The sequence below is a fragment of the Mustela putorius genome, unplaced genomic scaffold (assembly GCF_011764305.1).
Source record: "Mustela putorius furo isolate JIRA1106 unplaced genomic scaffold, ASM1176430v1.1 tig00000228_pilon_pilon_pilon, whole genome shotgun sequence".
In the NCBI taxonomy this organism is placed as follows: domain Eukaryota; kingdom Metazoa; phylum Chordata; class Mammalia; order Carnivora; family Mustelidae; genus Mustela; species Mustela putorius.
This window is the reverse complement of record NW_025421322.1, coordinates 7,267,854-7,289,723: the sequence shown is the minus strand read 5'-3', so window position 1 is coordinate 7,289,723 and position 21,870 is coordinate 7,267,854.

Here is a 21,870-nt window from a genome sequence, read left to right as displayed (position 1 = left end):
CGGCCAGCTGTGTGGACCAGCCTCGTGGCCCTGGGTCTATGTCAGCTGCCTGGCTGGAAGGCTCCCTGACTAGTTCCCTGGTCAAGAGTGGTCCATCAGATGGTCACCTAACTGCAGCCACTGCCACACATTACTGTGATGCTATCCAGGGACCGGCAGTTAGCCTCGTGGGTGGTCCTGTGATTTACAAAGGGAGGGGAGAGTGTGACGGTGTCTGCAGAACCCAATACCATCTCTTTCTTTTTCTTTCTCTCTCCTTCTTTCTCATTTTTTTCCCCTGTTTTCATTTTCCTTCTGAATTTGGCATCAGAACCAAGCATTTATGACCAAAGGCTGCATTGCCCAGCTCCCTTAACTTTGGTACCACCAGCAGGAAGAGGAGAGCTCAGGTGGAGATAGCAGAGGTAAGAGGAGAGCTCAGGAGATGAGGGACCAGTGGAAAAGTCCGCTGCTGCTTCTCACTCCCTCTCAACCCCACCTCTGAGCCAACGAGGCAAGTCTGCTCATACCTCTCATGAATGCTACCCCAGGGTCTCTGCCACACAGGAATGCAGGGGTTGAACTTGAGGATCCCGGGGTCTGGCCGCCTGAGGCAAACCTTGTCCTATCACCTGCCTGCAGCATGGCCTCAATAGGACTGCCAGGTTGAGCAAAAACAAACAAATGCAAACAGGAGACTCATTTAAATTTGTCAGATAAACAATGAACTCTTTCTAGTCTAAGTACCTTCCAGGCAATATTTATACTAACCTATCATTTGTTAATTATCAAATGTAACTGACTATTCTGTATTGGATTTGGCAATCCTAGATCTCAGGTAAGTTCCTTCACTTCTCTTGTCCAAATTTCCTGGTCCAGAACTTGAGAATAATGAGCTGCCTACCAGAAAGGACTGTTACTTTGAGGATTAAATGAGATAATATATAGAAAATGTTAGGAACCTGTCTACTGGCCCACACTAAGAAATGTTATGTGGATATTCAATATGGTACGGTGGAATGCATGGACTTGGGAATCGTGTAAGACAAGGTTCAATGTGACTTTAGGCAAGTTACACTTCTTTGCACCTCAGTCTCATCATCTGCAGAATGGGGATAAAGTCCTCATGTTGTTGAGAGGAGTAAATAAGACTATACATGGAAATTATTTAGCACAATGCCTGGTTCATAGTAAATGCAATTAATAGTATCCTATGTATTATATAGTCATAAGAACACCATCCTCACTTCCTCCATGAGCCATCTTTTTTCTTTTCATGTAAGCTTTATTCCCGACATGGGGCTTGAACTCACAACCCTGAGATCAAGAATCACATGTTTGGGTGCCTGGGTGCCTCAGTGGGTTAAGCCTCGGCCTTCGGTTCAGGTCATGATCTCAGGGTCCTGGGATCAAGTCCCACATGGGGCTCTCTGCTCAGCAGGGGGCCTGCCCCCCCCACCTGCCTCTCTGCCTACTTGTGATCTCTCTCTGTGTGTCAAATAAATAAATAAAATATTTTTAAAAAATAAAAAATAAATAAAAATAAAAATAAAAAAGAGTCACATGCTCTACCAGCTGAGCCAGTGAGTCTCCCCTCTGTGAGGCACCTGTGCCATGCATCTTTTCCATCCTATTCCAACAGGCACTGATTTCACTCCCTCTAAATTTCTGGTCCTTTTACCGTCAGCTGAACCCTTAACTCTATTTCATCATGCACTGTTTGCTAACTGTCCTGTTCACGGATGCCTTATCTCACCGGTCAGATCCTGGAGGCCTCTTCTTCTAACTGCTGCCTTCTATGCTGGGCACCATTTTCGGTACCTATCTTTTGACTGATTAATTTTTTTGTGCCATCATCATGGATGTGAGGACCAAAAGAAGGAGTCAAGCCTGCATCTCCGATGATCTACTTCCTGAGATGGACTGTGCAGACTCTCTCCCATGTGTGGAACCCTGCAGAAACCAATCAAAGTGTCAGAGCTACCACTATCGTGAGCTCGGTCAAGCAAACTGCTACATTCGTTACTTGTCCTCTCCAAGTCTCTGGCACTGGTAGGCTCTTCCTCTCAAATCCTGCTGGTGAGGCTTAAGACATGAAGATGTTTAGCACACAGGTACTGAACAGATCAGTGACAGTGCATTGGAAACAGCCTTAGTCCCTTAAGAAGGGACAAAAACAGAGATTTTGGTACATCGGAACAGGGTAAAAACAGTAAAACCTCTAGACCAGTGAAACCAACTTGGACTTAATATTATAATCATCTAAAGAGCTTTCAAAACTACCAAGATTCCAATTTAGTTGGTGTGGGTCAGGGAGCCCAGCTGTCTGGAGTTTTGAAAGTTCCCCAGGTGACTTAAATGGGCAGCTGTCTCTGCTAATACTGCTTTAAATGGAAACCAACAGCCTGCCTGACATGTGATTTTTGGTAAGGGCAGAAAACTGAATTGGCAACAGGTTGAGACCTAAATACCATTTCATTTTCTTTTTTCTTTTCTCTTTTTTTTTTGCTCCTGGACAGTAGATAAAACAACTCTAAAATGACTTGATGTTCTTCCAAATTGCTGTGTAATTAACTATCACTGAACAAACTTCTTGCAAGGCTTTGCCAATGGCATATTACTATATCCTGTTTGGTGAGCCCATGGAGAGCCAATTTTCCAGTGTGGGGTAAACTCTGGTCTGTGGGTACTGATTACTAAAATCACCTGCTGGCCCAGATCACAAAACTGGAGACTGTTAGAGCTGGATGGGTTGGGGGACGCTGGAGCAGAGCTGTTGAATGGGCACACAAATCACCTGGGGTCTTGTCAATGTCCACCTGCCAACTCAGTGGGTCTGGGGAGGGCCCTGGAAGTATGCATTTCCAACAAGCTCCCAGCTGGTCCCGGACCACATTTTGAATGCAAGGCCTTGGGGTAAATCTGCCTCATGGAGCTTTTAAAAATTTCTGGTGCCTAAGCCCCACCCCAGACCTAGTGAATCAGAATCTCTGAGCATCAGCATTTTTTCCAAAGTTCACCAACTGATTCTAATGTGCAGCCAAGATTGAGACCCTCCCATCTGGCAGCCAGGAAAGTGAGGCACATAGAGATGAAGTAATAAGAGAGCCGGCAAAGGGTCTGATGCTTTGAAACCTGCAACCCCCACAAAACCTTCTTCCTCTTCCTCTTCCATTGAGACAGAAAAGTAGATTAGCAGTCGCCGGGGCCAGAGAGAGGAAGGAAATGGGAAGTGACGGCTAATGGACACAGGGCTTCTTTTGGGGTGATGGGAATGTTCTAAAATTAGCCCGTGGTGATGGCTGCAGAACTCTGTAAATGTTCTAAATGCCACTGGGGGGTGCACTCGAAATGGGTAAATTTTATGGTATGTGAATTAGACCTCAGTAAAACTATATAACACACTTTCTTTTTCCTTTTCCTTTCTTTCTTTCTTTTTTTTTTTTTTTTTAAGATTTTATCTATTTATTTGACAGACAGAGAGCACAAGTAGGCAGAAAGAGAAGAGGAGGCAGGCTCCCCACTGAGCAGGGAGCCTTATATGGGGTTGGGTCCCAGGACCCTGGGATCATGACCTGAGCCCAAGGCAGAGGCTTTAACCCACTGAGCCACCCAGGCGCCCCTATAGCATACTTTGTTTGTTTGTTTTGTTTTGTTAATTTTTTTTATTTTTTTTAATTACTTTTCAGTGTACCAGAATTCATTGTTTATGCACCACACCCAGTGCTCCATGCAATACCTGCCCTCCACATTACCCACCACCAGGCTATAACACACTTTCTAAACGTCTGCTTCCCCTCACTATCATTTTCCTTGATCTGATTAAAGAAATTCTAACAATAGCAGCGGCTGGAGGTAGAGAAGGGGGGGCGGGGCAGGGTGTATATAAAGAGGCTGGCACCTGCTTGAATGCGGGCTAATTCAGGGGTGTTTCTAGCTGAGCTTTTCCTCTCCGGGCCTCATTAACTACCATAATTTTAAGGCATCCTGGGGTCTTCATTCTGAACGGGCTTTCAGTTGCAGGGTGAAATTTGGGGTTAAGTCATCAAAGTTTCAGGTCACAGGCATCTCAAGAGCAAACCTCTCAGACTTAGGGAAAGAAAGACTGTTCTCCTATGCAAATGAGGGCTGCCATAAAATGATTTCCTGGAGATGGCTTTACACTTCAGAAAACCAGGAAATAGGAAGTGAAACTTTTTTCCCATGGAACTTATCACCATCATTTTAACATATCTATGCTGCAAGCATATTTATATTCCAGAAGATTAAGTAGATCCCAGTAATAGATAGGTTTAGGGTGATAAACACTCAGCAATCTGTTCATAACTGGTAGGCAAAGTATTTAAAAGGGTAAGGATTTAACACAAAAATAAGGGAAAGAGATCCTGAAATTTCACATTCTTAATCCTCTTCACAGCAAAGAGTGGAGATGTTAGGGGGAAATATCTTCATGGGATCTGATAGAGTCTCCTTTTTTAATTTTACCCAAAAGGGGTTTCAAATGACTCAGACCCACTAAGATTCCAGAGCATTCCATACCCTGAAAGACCTTCTATTCTACCAGTTAATTCCTAAAGCTCAACTCTAGACAGTCGGGGAGCTGTTCCTTCAGTCACTGGACTTAGACTAATTGTTAATCCACACACAATTTCAAGGCCATTAACCAACAGAGGATTTCTTTATACACCCTCTTCAAAACCTTTCTCTTAGGAATCCGAGGGTGAAAGAGGGCTGTAATTATTCTTTCATTGCTCCAGTGAAAATGGGAAGTCTTAATAGATTGATGTGAAGGCAGGTATTCAAAACCATTTATTTTTTGGGAAAGGACCAAAATCCCTTTCAGTTTACAGGATGAATTTCCCATCCACTGAGGTTGCTTAAGAAGTCTGCAAGATAGGGGCGCCTGGGTGGCTCAGTCAGTTAAGTGTCCGACTCTTGATTTTGGCTTTGGTCATGATCTCAGGGTCCTGAGACTGAGCCCTGCACTCTGGGCTGGGTTGGGAGCCTGCTTAAGATTCCCCCCACCCCACTCTCTCTCTCTCCCTCTTAAAAAAAAAAAAAGTGTGTTGGGGCGCCTGGGTGGCTCAGTGGGTTAAAGCCTCTGCCTTCGGCTCGGGTCGTGATCTCAGGGTCCTGGGATCGAGCTCCACATCGGGCTCTCTGCACAGCAGGGAGCCTGCTTCCATTCTCTCTCTGCCTGCTTCTCTGCCTACCTGTGATCTCTCCAACTAATAAATAAATAATGTCTTAAAAAAAAAAAAAGTGTGTGTATATATGTATGTGTGTATATATATATATATACACACACACACACTTTATATATATATACATATATATGTGTGTACATACATATACACACATATACATATCTACATATTTATAAATATATATTTTAAATATACATATTTCTGTGAGATAAGCCACATTTGTTCTGTGGCATCTTTTAACCTACCTTTAAGGGAAGATAGACACATGGAAAGGTGGGGTTGTTTTTTCTTTTTTTTTGCCTTTTTCTGGAAGAAGCTAGAACAGGTCCTTGTTACTCAAAGCTGGTGTCTGCGGACCAGCAGCCTTGGCAAGGGGGCTTGTTAAAAATGCAGGATCTCAGGCCTCTCCCCAGAACTACAACATCAGAACCTGTACTTTAACCAGGTGCCAGGTGATTCATATCACATTCAAGCTTGAGAAGCACTAGTCCAGGTCAACTGTTGTTGAACTTGGCTGCACATTCTAACTACTTGGGAAACTTCTAAAAGTTCCAGTCTCTAGACCAATTAATCAGAATCAGACCAGGGACCAGTAGCATCAATGTTTTTAAAGTTTCCCCAAGGATTCCAAAGCACAGCCAAAACAAAAATGAATGGTTCTGGGTCAGGTATCAGCAAACTTTTTCTGCAGAGAATCAGATAGTAAATATTATAGGTTTCATGGGCCGAACTACTTTAATCACAATTTCTCGGCCATTGTAGCAGGAGAGTACCCAAAGACAATATATAAATGAATGATTATGGCTGTATTCAGGTAAAGCTGAAGCCGGTCGCTGATATGTGAATTTCACATAATATCATGTGTCATTTTTTTTTTTTTTTTTTGGTATTGTGTCAACAATTAAGCACACAAAAACCATTCTCAGTTTGAAGGTCATACAAAAACAGGTGGCAGGGTGAGATTTTGCCCTCCAGCCCCAGTTTGACCATCCCTTAACTAGGTCACTTTCTTACCAAAGGGAGGAAAAAGCCCTGAAGACTTTCACTTTAATTTAGGCGGATGCATAAGCCTAACAGCCAGCCACCAAATACTAATTAGCATTCTAATGCCTGCCGGGAGCTTGATCTGAATGCTCCCTCTGCCCTGGACACCTTAGTGCTTCTGGGATGACCCCAGGTGACCAGCGAAAACCTAAACGGGAGTTCTCCCACCCAGCTGCCCCTGCTCACTTTGTTTTGAAGATTTGGGTTCACACAGCTCAGCATCAATCCAGGCTCGTTGCCCGCAGGACAATTCATTGGTTGCGTGAAGGAGTTTCAGAGGAACTAAAGAAAGTTAAATTTCTGTCCTTGAAGGTCTTGAAAGGTAATGGGTGAGAAGACAAAAGATGCTGTAGGAAGCTGGACATATAATCAATTATACTTATTTTTTCTTGCTGGCATTTTCATTCTAAATAGGGAAACGGTTAAGTGAGCCTCTGGACCATGGTCCTCTATCAGATTAGCAATGAGCTTTAATTGGATATATTCATGCCGGTTTTCTAAAGAAGTGATTCATAGACTTACACAGCCGTCAGGGGGAATAAGGGTCATTTAATTTTCTCTCTTGATTCAGCCGCGGTGCTGTGGTTTTGTGTGTGCGCGCACATCTGCTTTCGGAATGATTTAAAAACTGAGGTGTATCATTTAGCATTTCCTTTCCCTTTAAGATTTAGAAGTGCCCTGCCATTGTTCCCACTCCCGGCCCCGTCTCCGCTGTGATCCCCGGCCGCAGCAGAGGAGCGGCCCGACAGTAGCGGGGCCCCACTAGCTTCCGTCCCTCACCTTTCTGTAGGCTGCCTCAACCGCTCTTTCTAACTTTCCTTTTAACCCTTTTCTGATGACTTCATGAAGGAAGTCTCAGTTAGCTACTAATTGCCTTTAAGACTTCTCTAACTCTTGCTACTTTTTTCTTTTTTATTAAAATTTTTTATTTTTTATAAACATATATTTTTATCCCCAGGGGTACAGGTCTGTGAATCGCCAGGTTTACACACTTCACAGCACTCACCAAAGCACATACCCTCCCCAATGTCCATAATCCCACCCCCTTCTCCCAACCCCCCTCCCCCCAGAAACCCTCTGTTTTGTGAGATTAAGAGTCACTTATGGTTTGTCTCCCTCCCAATCCCATCTTGTTTCATTTATTCTTCTCCTACCCCCTTAAGCCCCCATGTTGCACTGGACCAGGAGGGGAGAATTCAAGAGATAAGTAACACTTGCTACTTTTTAAATAAAATTTTAATTTTTTTCTTAATAATCTTTACCCCCAATGTGGGGCTAGAACTCTGACCCCAGAGATCAAGAGTAGCATGCTTCACCGACTGAGCCAGCCAGGCACCCCGCTATATTTTTTTAAAAACATAAAACAGTCTTAGCAAGCTCAGGGCCTATGGTCAGCAATGGTATTCAGCTGGAATTCAATGACATCATTTTATCATTATTGTACTACTTATCTTTATAGTTAGCTCTAACTGAACTATCCATTTAAAGGAGTGAAATAGAGTTCTCGAAATGAACTGATGTAATCATGGTACAAATATATTTACGTTTATAAAAGCAAACTGATTTAAACAAAAAATTATGGGCACCGCAAAAAAGGAATAATTTGATGAGATGGAGGTATGAGCTCACACTAAGGTAATCAAGTTGCAAATATAAATGTATCAAATCAACAATTAAAGTTCTACAATGTTACATGTCAATTATAACTCAAAATAAAAAATAAAGGTAAACATCATGTGAATATTACATATCTATATGTACAGCAGGTATGTACATATCACAAATTGTGACATGGTATGAGAATAACTGAAATATGGGGAAGAAGCCTTGGGAAGAAGGAACCAGAGGCTAATGCAGCTCAAGGTCAAACAGCTGAAAGAACCTAGAGGCTCCAACAGCCTTTCAAAGGAGGTAGTGGGAAGATAAAGAAGACCACCAGGAGGAGGAGCTGGGCAGGGTTGAGAGGTCAATACTCTTTGTCTTTTCTCCAATCCAATCAGAAGGCCACTGAAACTTAACTCTTTAGTTGCTCACAAAAACTATTGAGCGTTTAGGAGCCTCTTCTCCTAATGTAGTTGCTATTTCAAGAGAGAAAAGTAACAAAGAAAGATATTTTATAGTTTCTTTTCAAATCAATAAGAGGAAGGCAATATATGTTCAAGGAACAAAATATGGGTTTAAGTGTGGAATTAGAAATAAAATTTGTAAAGCATCTTGATAATTAACCATTAAATACATATCAAAAGATTAGTAGAGGGCACCTGGGTGGCTCAGTGGGTTAAAGCCTCTGCCTTTGGCTAAGGGTCATGATCCCAGAGTCCTGGGATCTATCGAGCCCTGCTTCTAGCTCTCTGCTCAGCAGGGTGCCTGATTCCCCCCTCTCTCTGCCTGCCTCTCCGTCTACTTGTGACCTCTGTCTGTCAAATAAATAAACAAAATCTTTAAAAAAGAGAGAGATTAGTAGATATTATATTAACTTTGTGTGGCTTCCTAAAATTCTAAAAGCTATTATACAAACAGCTTTTCAAACACATTTTTGATGTTCACTTTTTTAAAAAAAGGTCTTATTTTTTGTTTGACAGAGAGAGAGCTAGAGAGAACAAGTGGGGGATGCTGTAGAAGGAGAGGGAGAAGCAGACTCCCCACTGAGCAGCCCACTGTTGCAGGGCTCAGGACTTGATTCTGCTACTCTGGGATCATGACCAGAGCCAAAGGCAGAGGCTTAACCAACTGAGCCACCCAGGTGCCCCTTGAAAATCACTTTTATAAATATTATTGATTTTCTTTTTTTCTCTATATTACACATTAAGCAATTTGTGACCTGCAGAGATCACATTGATTTTCAGATATCACACAGTTGAAGCTTGAGTTCAAGTCTCCTCGGTTCCAGAGTCCACCCTCTTCTGGCTCCGCAGGCAACAAAACCACTACTGGACACAACAGGTAACGTCGTAGAAGTGTTTTGAGAAGAACAGACACGTTGTTCTTTATTGGCAAATATTTCTTGAGGGCTTACTGTGTTCCAGAGGCTAGGAGGAAGCCACACAAAGGAGTACAATGCAATTCCACAAATAGAAGTTAAAAAGTGATAGAGACAGCGTTTGTGGGCCACCACAAATGGCTTTTAGGTTCTGCATCCCACAACCTCCAGTGCACTTGGACATCCCCTGCGGTAGCCCAGTGCTGGTGGGGAAAAGGACGTTCTCAGCTCTCAGATGGGAAATGTGAAGGTTTTTAGAAAGCGACCAAGCAATTCTATTAAAGTTTAAAATACACAGATCCTTTCAGCATGAGGGGAGCTTTTAGGGGATTGGTAACCTTCCATTTCTTGATCCAGGCTTTGGTTACACAGGGGCATTCAGTCTGTAAAATTCAGCAAGCTGTATAACTTATATAAGTTATATTTTAATGTGTATTGCTCCTGTATGTATATTTTAGTAAGTTGTAGACAATAAAAATATACCCTCTGATCCAGGAATCCTTTTCCAAGGGAAGATCTTCCATAGAAGTGGGATGTTTATTTAAACGTTTATAGTGACAAAATTTGGAAACATCATGAAAGCCCATTAATGTAGTACTTGCAGCACACCTTTGTGCAGAATAGTATTCACCTATTAAAAAGAATACATTACATCTCTAAAAAAGAATGAATTATATGAACTTGGAAAGATTTCCGTATTTGTTATTGAATGAGATGTCGAGAAGATATATAATTTCATTAAAAAACAGCATAAAAATTCCCCAGTACAAATACATTGAATGTCTCTATCAGATGCTATGGCACTGAGAAATGAGGGATGAACATACACAAAGCAGTTAACATTGATTTGTGGGGAAATAGGGGAGGGGGATTAATCTGATTCTTTTGCTCATTCTGAAGCAAGCATCATAACGGACTTTTTTGAAAATAGATTTTTTTAAAAGATTTTACTTATTTGTTAATTTGACATACAGAGAGAGAGATCACAAGTAGACAGAGAGGCAGGCAGAGAGAGCAGAGGAAGCAGGCTCCCCGCTGAGCAGAGAGCCCGATGCGGGGCTCGATCCTAGAACCCTGAGACCATGGCCTGAGCTGAAGGCAGAGGCTTAACCCTCTGAGCCACCCAGCCACCCCTAGATTTTGTTTTTAAAAATGGTTTGAGATTACAGAGAAATAATTAGAATATGGAAAAACTGAGCGGCTAGTACAGATTTACCATATACCTCAGCCCTGTTAAAAGCATGTGACATTAGGATGGGACATGTGTTACGATTAATCCACTAATATTTCAAACACTATTATTAACTCGAGACTATAGTTTCTTCAGACTTCCTTAGCTTTTACCCCAGGCTCTGTTTCTGTTCTGGGATCCCATCCAGGATGCCACAGTACATTTATTTAATTGCCATGTCTCCTTGACTTCTCTGCTACAGTTTCTCAGGCTTTCCTTGTTGTTGTTCATTGAAGTATAGTTGTTACATTAATAATGTAACATTAGCAATGTCACATAACAATGTTACATTCCTTGCCGGTGTACAACCCAGGGATTCCTCAACTCTGTATGTTAGGCTATGCTCAGCACAAATGTCTAGGTGCGTCTGTCAGCTGCCCATGTTCATGATGACCCCGATAGTTCTGAAGAGTATTGTCAGGCATACTCTAGGCATGGAGATAGTGAGGCTAAACACGTGTGGTGGGTGGTGGGCATTAACTCGGGACAAATTCTGTTAACTGGATGGGTCTCATCCACCAGGCGGAAAGACAAGGACAGAAAAGAACCAGCAGCCTGGGGGGACATGTGCAGGTCTTCTCTCACAAACGAGAAATCAGACGTGGAGAGATTTTTGTATGAGGTGGTGTGGCTTGGTAATGTAGAGGGTGGACGCAAAGTCAGCCTGCCTGGCTCCCATTCCAGCTCTCCACCTGCCAGCATGTGGTCTTGACTAAGGTTCTTAAACTCTCTGCATGGAAGTGTCTTCGCCTCCCCACCCTTTATTTTCTGGTCCAGCCTCTTACTTCTTTCATCGCAGATGAGAACAGGCAAATTAATTTGTCTGATTACTTGCTCTTTTGTCTGTCTCCCCCGTAGAATGTAAACTACACAAGGTAACAACCCTGACTCTCTTGTTTACTTTCGTGTCCCTGTACCAACCACAATACATAACACATACTAGATACTCAATAAACACTTGTTGAATGGATGTTTGGCTGGATGCGTAGATGGTGTAAAGATGGATAGGTAGATAGAGGCAGGGATGAACAAAGACAAAAATAAAGTTTCTGAATCTGCAGGTCTGGTGACCCGACCAGGTCATATCTACCCACTAAAACCTATCCTAGAAAAGCCTCTATACACCTTGGCTATGATCTGCTTCCAAACTCATTTATTTGTAAAATGTTCTATTTTTTATATTCCTTGCTAATATACTATATCAGCATACAAACCTAAGAATATTTATCCTTTTTATTTTTTTTTAAAAGATTTTATTTATTTGGGAGAGGCAGAGATAGCGAGAAAGAACATGAGCAGGGAGGAGAGGGGGAAACAGGCTCCCCACTGGGCAGGGAACCCCCTTGTGAGGCTCAATCCCAGGACCCTGGGATCATGACCTGAGCCAAACTTAATGTACTTAGCCACCCAGGTGTGCCCCCTAAGGTTATTTCTTAAACATGGGATGAAAATCATCTATCATTTGAAGGAATGCTCTGCCTACTCTAGCTTTCAAATATAAAATACAGCAAGGCAGGTCCTATAGCAACAGAAGGTAAATTCTACCCAAGAAAGGCACTTTTCTCTGCATTGGTAAGTCACACTGGTGATTGGGTAAGGTACCTACATAATTAGATTTATTCCTGGTCCTGGAGTTCTTAGGGTTACCCACTGCTCTTCGCATCTTATATTTGAGAATATCATATATTCTGTGATCACACATGGTTTTCTCTCCCATGTCTTATAATTAACATTCCTTAGGGCCAATGGTCGAGGATTAAACCAAACCATGAGGTGATCTTAGAGACATTTTTTTTTTTTTTTTTTAAGATTATATTTATTTATTTGACAGAGATCACAAGCAGGCAGAGAGAGAGGGGGAAGCAGGCTCCCTTCTGAGCAGAGAGCCTGATGCGGGTTTCAACCCCAGGACCCTGAGATCATGACCTGAGCTGAAGGCAGAGGCCTTAACCGACTGAGCCACCCAGGTGCCCCGAGACATTTTCTTTTAAAAAGATTTTATTTGTCAGTGAGAGAGAGCGCAGAAGCAGGGGGAGCAGCAGGTAGAGGGAGAAGCTGGCTCCCCATTGAGCAGATGTGGGACTTGATCCCAGAACCCTGGGATCATAACCTGAGCCGAAGGCTGTTGCTTAACCAACTAAGCCACCCAGGCGTCCCTAGAGATATCACCAGCTCCTAATATTGCCCCTAGCACCAGGCCCTGATGTACACTTTTTATTTTTTTAGAATTCACATTTGTGAAAGACTAAATGGAAAGTGGGACTACAGGAGGGGGAGGGTAGACATGTGATCCAAAACAGCCAATCGGATGCTCACACCAAGCCTTGTCATCTCTAGGGACTGACACAATAGTCCAGTGCGGGGACACTATTCAATATGGCAGCAGCGGGGTTTACTGGCCACTGGAAGGTGAAAGCAGGTGGTGGTTTCTTCAGCAGTAACTCCACAATGCTGTGTTGTTTTTCCTATGGTGTGACCTGGCCATGTTTTTCCTGCTGCTCAGTTCTCATGGCTATTTTCTGAGCCCCATTTTCCACCCTCCCATTGATTCTGTGAACACAATACCCTTCTAGTACATTCCAGTAAACAAGTTATCAAGAATCTGCCTCTGTAGTAGATACTGTGATGGGCTCTCCAAGATCCCTTTCAAGTCTGAAGAACTTATTTTCTCAGCTGTTGAGTGGGCAGCTGGCAGGCAGCCCTCTTTGGAATGGCCTCAGCCAAAGAGAGTCTTATTACCCAAGATCCCACCTGCTTTACTGGACCAATCTGAATCCAGAGACTGGTCAACATAGGGCAGAAAGACCTAGCCCCCTTAGCCCAATTCAAGTGGGATTGCCCCATGAAAAACACAATGCTCAGATCCTTTCAGATAAACAATGAAACATTCTTTCAGTAAAAGTGTATTAAAAGTACTATATGAAGATACTTATGGCACAAAGTTATCCATTATTTATCTGACATCCAAATTTAACGGGCCATCCTGTATTATTATTTGCTAACTCTGGCAACGCTAAACTCAGGGCAACTCCACAGTTCCATCCCAGCTTCAGAGCAATCTGTGGGCTTGGCTGAGGCAGCATTTCAGCTCATCTCCTGTCTCTGTGCATGCCTGCTTCCGTCTCTTCTTTTCCTTTCTTTAGGTGGTGACCCCAACCCCACCCTCCGGAATAGCTGCTGCAAGTTGACCTCTCTCTCAGAGTCTGCTCCCCAGGAAACCCGACCTGTGACATGTCTCTTCCTCGCAATAGGGTGACCAGCTGTCCTGGTTTGCCTACAGCTGGGAGGGTCCTCAGATGGATGAGTCAATGATCCTACCTTGCAACCAGGAATTCTAACAAATAGAACTCCTCATGGCTTGGATGACCAGACAGTCACTGCTGCTTGCCCTCTGAGGGCCCAGCATGTGGGCCTGGCTCTTGCTTTATTCTCTGATCCCAGTTCTCCCATGTCCTGCCGCAAACAAATCTTTGTACTGAATCCAAGCCTGTTCCACTGAGGCTCTGAGATCCTGCCTTCCGTCACAGGAGATCAGCTTCTGTGCTCCCTGGAACACTGAGGCTGTTACTTCCTGATGTGGACAATTGTCTGGAGGCTAGACTCCCCCTGTTTTAACTGCAGGATTGGTCTACCCAACCCCCACCCACTTCTATTACTTACCTCCAATTATACTTGAGATGTTTATTGATTAATAGCTCAGATGTCTTCTCCAGGGTCAATCTCTCTTTCCAGAAAGGACTTTACCTTTTTCCTTTTTTAAAAATTTTATTTTTAAATAATTTCTGCACCCTTCGTGGGGCTTGAAGTCTCAACGCCAAGATCAAGAGTCTCATGCTTTACCAACTGAGCCAGCCAGCCAGGTGCCCCTAACTTACTTCCTTACTTCCTTATTTATTTGTAGAAAGAGAAAGAAAGTGCTTGAGCCAGGGTGAGGGAGAGGTAGAGGGAGAGAGAGTATCCTGGTGCAGGAGTACGAAAATAGGAAAATGCAGCTCATTTGCTTCATGCTGGGATAAATTCAGGCAGGATTTATACTGTGAGGTGCCCTATGGGATCAGGTCAAGGCTGGGACTTAACCTGAAATCCCATCCTTATGTGGTCCTCTTCCCCATCCGTGTTCTGCTACTCCCTACTTCCTTAGCTGTCTCCCTTGGAAATAGCCCTTTAATAAGTCACTTGTACCTGAGTCCTCTTCTCAAGCTCTAATCCTAGTAAGTCTGACTTAAAACAGCAGGTAAATAAATAAGTAATGATAAGCTGTTATCGGTCTATGAAGAAATGAGTATGGGGATAGAAGGACCTACTGTAGACTAGGAAGACAGGAAAGGCTCCCAAAGTGGGAGACATTTCAGCCAGGGAGGAACCAGATACACGAAAAGCCAGGGGAGGAGTATTTCAAGAGCGGGAAATGGGAAGTTCTCAAGGCATGAGAACTTGGCATGTTCTAGGAATTGTCTGAAGGCTGGCAGAGACGGTAACAAGTTGTGATGGGGATGGCGGACAGGAAGGCAGATGCCAGCCCATACAGGACCTCGAAGGCCATGATAAGGCCTTTGGTGTTTCCTATTGGTGAGATGGAAAACCACTGGAGAGTTTTCAGCTGGGGAGTGATACACATGATTCACATTTTAAGAGGATGGCGAGGGCGACCTTGGAGAGGTCATGAAAGGCAGAAGAGTGGTTGGGATGTTATGACAATAGTATTCACATAACAGGTGGTCTCAGTTGTGACTAAGGAAGTAGAGGTGGAGAGAGAAAAGGTGTATTTTGGAGGTAGGATTGTCGCGAACAGCTGACGGGTATTAGCAAGAGGGATTAAGAGTGAGTCTCAGGTTTCTGATTTTAGCAATCGGGCAAATATGGATGCCTTTCATCAAGATAGGGCTCACTGATGGGGCACCTGAGTGGCTCAGTGGGTTAAAGCCTCTGCCTTCAGCACAGGTCATGATCCCAGGATCGTGGGATGGAGCCCCGCGTCAGGCTCTCTGCTCAGAGGGGAGCCTGCTTCCTCCTCTTTCTGCCTGCCTCTCTGCCTACCTATGATCTCTCTCTGTCAAAAAAAAAAAAAAAAAAAAAAAAAAGATAGGGCTCACCGGGAAAGGACTGGGACCAGAGAAGCCCACACATCATCTAATTCTTGTAAGAGCCCTTTACCTGATATTGAAGCAGGCAGGGAGAAGTGTCTAGCTGTAGTTCACAGCTTGTACAGCACAGGAGAAGTGAAACCTGGCTCTGAATACTGACCTTGGCAACCCTGGCAGTCACAGCAGGCTCCCAGAGTCTTATTTGCATAAGAGGCCCACTGCCCCCAGAGAGAAAGACTGAAAAGGGCTTATGATAGATGCTGAGGTTAGAAGAGAGGGGGAGATGAAGCCACCCTAACCCCCCATGAGACCAATCAGGGAGCTCCTGGGAAGTTTTCTTGACTTCTATGAAAGGTTGGCGGGAAGAGCATCTCACAAAATCACCTACCATTTGGGACAGAAAAGGGATGCCTCTTTGCAGCTTTGGGGGAAGCTATGGGGCGGTGGCAGTTGCTGGCTAGTACTGCCCTGGACTCAGCAGACCCTTCCCCACCCATCAGCCTTAGCTTCCCAGGCCCCTCTCGGACCATACAGGTATGACTCTGGCCAGGAGCAGCTCCCTGCTGTTTCCTGCTGGGGCAGGCAAGCTTCATCATGCCTCTGTGGAAGCCAGCTGTTTTCTGCTGGGGGACAGGAAGCGGAGAGCGGAGAGCGGGGATCCTTCCCAACCTTTTACACCTTGTGGCAACAACTCATTCGCCTTTAGGGCTTAGCTCTAAAATTAGCTGTTTTGTGAAGTCTTCTCTACTTCCCCAGGCAACATTAGTCACCTCTGTATTCCTACAGTGTCCTGCCGAGGCACGAGCTATGCACTTTTTAAAAAAAGACTTTATTTATTTTTTTGACAGAGAGAGACACAGCGAGAGAGGGAACAGAAGCAGAGGGACTGGGAGAGGGAGAAGCAGGTTTTCTGCTGAGCAGAGAGCCTGATGTGGGGCTCGATAGCAGGACCCTGGGATCATGACCTGAACTGAAGGCAGACACTTAATGACTGAGCCACCCAGGCACCCCATGTGCTATGGATTTAACTATCCCCGTCCTGCAGGCAGGGAAAATCGGAGCCTTTACAGCAACTGAAGGTGGGGTAAGGGTGGAAAGCTGTGGGGCTGGAGGTGGGCACAAGAACATTCTATATCACACGAGCCAGATGGGGCAAGAAAGTTTCCAGATGACCCTTCCAGGCCTAACTGGGTGAGAACGGAGGATCCAGGAACGACAGGTCAACTAAGGAAAGGTTCCTTGGAGAGGCGATAATGTGGGTTATTTTATTCTGCTACTAAGACTTTTGCCAAATGAGGTTTACAAATTGAAATTACTCCTTGATGTGTCTTTTCTCTGGAGTCTCTAAAGGGCCTGTGGACATGAGCATCTGACCCCATTTGTCTGTCTTGCTCAAGAAGGTCCAAAGTATGGCTTTTCACCAAAGTATCCTGGATTTGTCCCGTTTGCGCATGGCGCTGTATAAAGCAAATTAAAGAGAACTCAACCCTGTTTTACATCTGTCACAGGGCTCCTACTAAAGTTTGCATCGGTAGCATCCCCCATTTATGCAGCACCTTACAATTCATAAGTGATCAAATTGTTTTAATTTTCATGCAACATCAAGGTGTTCTGCTGTAAACCCATGTAACAGATGAGGAAACCGAGGCTCCCCCAGGTCAGGCACCCCGGGCGGAAGTGCAGAGCCAGGATTAGAACCCAGATGCCCTGTACCTCTTTAAAGAATGATCGGCAAATGCACCCTGAGGAAAGGCCTTGCTTCTACTCTTCTAAAAGCCTGAGAAAATTCTAATTGCTTGACTCCTGGAACTCAGGAAGACCTTTTGACTGTGGTTTGTGTCGTGGCCAAAAAAAGCATTATCGCAGGGCCTTGTAATTAGAGGGGCAGTTTGCAGCGTGCCTGAACCCAACTGAGAAGAGCTCAATCATAGGTCGATAAATAATCCTGTTCCATAAAGAAGAGAGGCTTCCAGAGAAAATAAACAACAGCAGATTGCTCCTGCAGTAGGAATGTTCCATTGTGTGAGTACAAATAAGACGCATTTTGTAAAGGAGGAGGAGAATGATGTGAAAAAGAACCTAGAGGGGATAGCAAGGGGGAAAACTCAGGATGGAACCACAGGCAGAAAGAAAAAGACAGAGAACATGGTCCAAGAGAAAGGCCATGAAATGTCAAAGGTGGACATTTACTTAACGATCTGAAAGTAAGAATGAAAAACACTGTGAGGTTCGGTCTTGAATCAGTGGGTACTGAATCCCACGGGGCGATTGTGCCATGAGAGACATCCATGACGCAAGAGGGCAAAGATCCCAACAGTGGCATTTACTGAGTTCTTGCTAACATGCCAGGGGCTTGTCCTAGGGCTGGAAAGATATAATCCCATTCACGTGCACAATGACACTTTAAGAGTTTTGTAAACTGTACAGATGAGAAGCTAAGGCACAATTTCGGGACCTTACTCAAGGTCAGTCAGTGAGCTGGTGTGAAGACAGGAGGTGAGCCCAGGGCTCTTGAGCCAATGCTCTTAACCTGTGTGGCTCAGTCCCCTGCTGTAGGTGGTCTGCCTTGACAACAAAGGTTTATCAGAGAGAGTTCAGACTAAGGTTTCAATGCAAAGAGATACAAAGTGATCTTAAGCAAAAGGTTGGGACTTGGGGGAGGAGTCTCTGGATTGAAAGCACTAGAAACACAGCTAAACCCAAAGGGAGACTTTTGGCAGCAGACTGAGGTGATTTCCAGGTTGAAGGAAGAATCTGATAGTTAAGGCTTGGGAGCTCAGGAAACAGGGAGTCTCTGAGATTTCAGCCCCCAGAATTAGGGGTGTGAGAGGTCTTGGGACTCTCCTACCAGTCATCCTGCTTCTCTCCTTGAGCTGACTTCATTTTCTCCTATTGGGTAAGGGTTCCTTCAAGGGAGGTGGTGGTGAGGTGGCCTCGGTGGCTATGTGCACGTCCCCTGACAAGAAACCCCACAAGCAGAAAGAGAAAAAACAAGAACAAAACAAAACAAAAAACCTCTTTCCCAACTTCTTTCCCTTTTTCCCAAAGGTTAAAAAAAAAAAAAAAAGATCCCAGGGCAGAACTGTAATTGGTCCAGCTTGGGTCATGTGCTCAACCGTGGGCCAATCACTGTGGCCCTGGGGGCAGGCTTCTGTGATTGTCAGCCCCCATCACTAGGTTTGCAACGGGGCTGTGACAGAGCTTTTCCCAGAAGGAGGGAGCTGCTGTTCTGCTGAGAGTGAAAACCAACAATTTCTATGAGAAATCGGACACCCGGCAAGATTATTACAAACATCAGAAGAGATGCAAAAACAACCAAGATAAAATAGTTGACAGCAAGGATAAAATGCTCGATAAACTTTGGAAAGAGTATATAATGAAAACGGGATTTAGGCATGATGAGAGGAAATTTATCTAACAAAGTAGAGGGTCTAAAAGGCAATTTAAGAGATGAATTAGGATGTCAGCTCTGAAACCTCTAAATTGTTCTATTATTAAGGCAGGTGCATTGTGGGAGAATTAACTAATGCAGGGGCATGCTCCTAGTTCATGCCCACTAACTACTAATTCATTTTGATGACAGGTTTTATTAGAAGTTATTGCTTGCAGCACTTACATATTTATAATGTATTTTTAGCAGAATAATTTGCATATGTAAAGTTCTGCAGAAATGCAACCAATAATAATTTATTATTGAGTCATTGAGCTTATGTTAATTCTTTCATGCATGTATTTATTCATTTACCTGTTAGTCACTAATGGAGTGGAAACTGTATTTCAGGTACTGTGTTGGGCACACCTCTTTTTCTGCCTTCAAGGCACTTAGAGTACAGGGGAGGAGACAGCTATGAACTGTGCCTGGATAGGTATATAGTGGACACTGTGGAGCACTGCCAGGTCTTTCCTTCAAGACTGAGACACTTTGGGGCACCTGGCTGGCTCATTTGTTGCGGCATATGACTCTTGATCTCGGGGTTGTGAGTTCGAGGCCCATGTTGGGTGTAGAGATTACTTAAATAAATTTAAAAAAACCTGAGACTCTTTTGCTCCCACTTATAGAGTGTGTGCTCATGTTAAAGGCTCACAGATGAGCCCACCCTCAGGAACTGCCCTTGGCTGATGGGAGGTGCTTCCCCCAAGGTCCTGACCTCTAGAGCTGGGGCAGACCACATCCTATGACTGGTCAATGACTGGTCACTGAGAGGGTCTGATGGCCAGTCTCCTTGCTTCCCCTGGAGACAGCACTGAAGAGTCATCCTGGTCCCAGAGCTCCTTGTGGGATCAGTGGAGGCCTCTGTTATGACCGTATCGCTGTCCAGCTCCTTCCTTGGCCCAAACTGGTTCCTCTCCCTCGCTTACAGGTGTTGTTCCTGAGAATACTCTCTCCAAAACAGTCTGCATGCAAGTCTCCTCTCTTGAGTCTTTTACAGAAAACCCCACCTAAGATAAGGGACAACTCAGAAAATTCTCATCAGGTAAAGCTGCCATATTCTCATATTGCCAGAGCCTGCTTTCCAGATAGAAAACGCTAGTCACCTTGGAGCAAGTCTTTGCTTGAAGAATCACCTGGATACTCCCTCTGTTGTTTTGTTTTGTTTTTGTAAATATAAGAAAGAAGGTACCCTTTGCTTTAAAGGAAGAGAGTAATAGAACATTCTTTGCAGCATGAGAAAGCTTGCCCCTCTCAATTATTCCAGCCTACGCAGCTGGTCTGCTAAGGAGAAAAAGGGATATGTTGCATAGCAGACCAGGAGCTTCCCAGGAAGGGAGGAAAAGAGACTTGGACCCTCTCCCCTGTGAGGGTCATTGTTATCATAAACCCCTGTGATAAATAGGATGGTCCCTACTCAGGTCCCCTGGTGAGAGAGGAGGAAAAGGCCCCAAGAGAGGAACTTAACCAGAGCAAAGGGAGAGTCCCTGGAAAGCCCCTCCTGTCGTGGGCGCCCTGGTATGCAGGGTGGGCTGTGACAGAAAAGATGAGCCCAAGACTGCAAGTTAAAGAGTCAAAGAGAAACATTTCTAACTCAGGACGACTCTGAGGGATCTTCTGTCAGAGGACGATGAGGAATACGACATGCGAGGCTGTTCATCCCTGTAGTACGCACACATACTATTGTACAAAACCAACTTTTGATACCGACCCTATAGAATAGTAACAGAGTCAATCACAGAGTAAAATTGGGGCCTACTAGGGGGCCGATGACATTTCGTAGCTCTCATTTTCGAATTCAGGCAACCAGAGTCCCACTAATCGGGGAAGGGAGGCTGTGAGCAATTTCTTTCACACCCAGAAGAAATCCAGTTGTATTGGTACTTTAACCTCGTAAAAGGGGCTGTACTGGTGGCACGTAATTCCAAAACAATGTGAGGAGTATTTTAGGATGAGGAATGCCTGCTTCCAGAGAGAAAGCCTTCCTAGAGGAAAAGAAGCAAGCCAAGTGTGGTAGGCTGAGCAGGAGTCAGCAGATGAATGAAGAGAGGCGGTCATTGGTCAGAAGGGCATCCAAGACTTCCCAGGACAAAAGCACAGAGGCGGGAAGGCATACTGCGTCCGTGCATAATCTGTGTGGATTTGGAACCCAAGAGGATCCAAAGCAGTAATTGGAGACAGGGTGAGACAACAGAAGGCCTAGAAGCCAGGACAAGACACTGCAACTTGTCCAGGTTACCACATCTTGTCTAGAAAAACTGCAGTTCCTGACTTTTATCAGACAGACTCCGATTTCTTAAGTTGGCAATTAAAAAAAAAATACTTTTTTTTAAAAGTTGTAGGAGTTAGATAAAACATCTTTAGATTTGCCCACAGGCCTCTCGCTCAGGACTTCTGTTAGAATGAAGATCAGATAAGTGGAAAGATCATATCTCATAATAAAAGTTCACTCTTGGGGCAGCTGCGTGGCTCAGTGGGTTGAAGCCTCTGCCTTTGGCTCAGGTCATGATCCCAGGGTCCTGGAATCCAGCCCTGTGTCGGGCTGTCTGCTCGGCAGGGAGCCTGCTTCCTTCTCTCTCTGCCTGCCTTTCTGCCTGCTTGTGATCTCTGCCTGTCAAATAAATGAATAAAATCTAAAAAAAGAAAAAAAAAGTTCACTCATGGCAGTATGATTAGAGAAAGAGATGAGACAGGAAGATGGTTTATTCCACAAATCTGCTGAGACTTGTGGTGTGACAAGAGGTGGCATCACAATATTGGGTTGTGGACCCTAAGCTCGGTGCAGGAGGCAGACTGAATGAACAATCACACGTATGTGTGAGTACTCACTGTGAACTTACTCCAGGGAAGAGAGAAAGGGGAAGGCCTACATTATGGCTAAAGAGGGAAGAGAACCGGGACACCTGGGTGGCTCA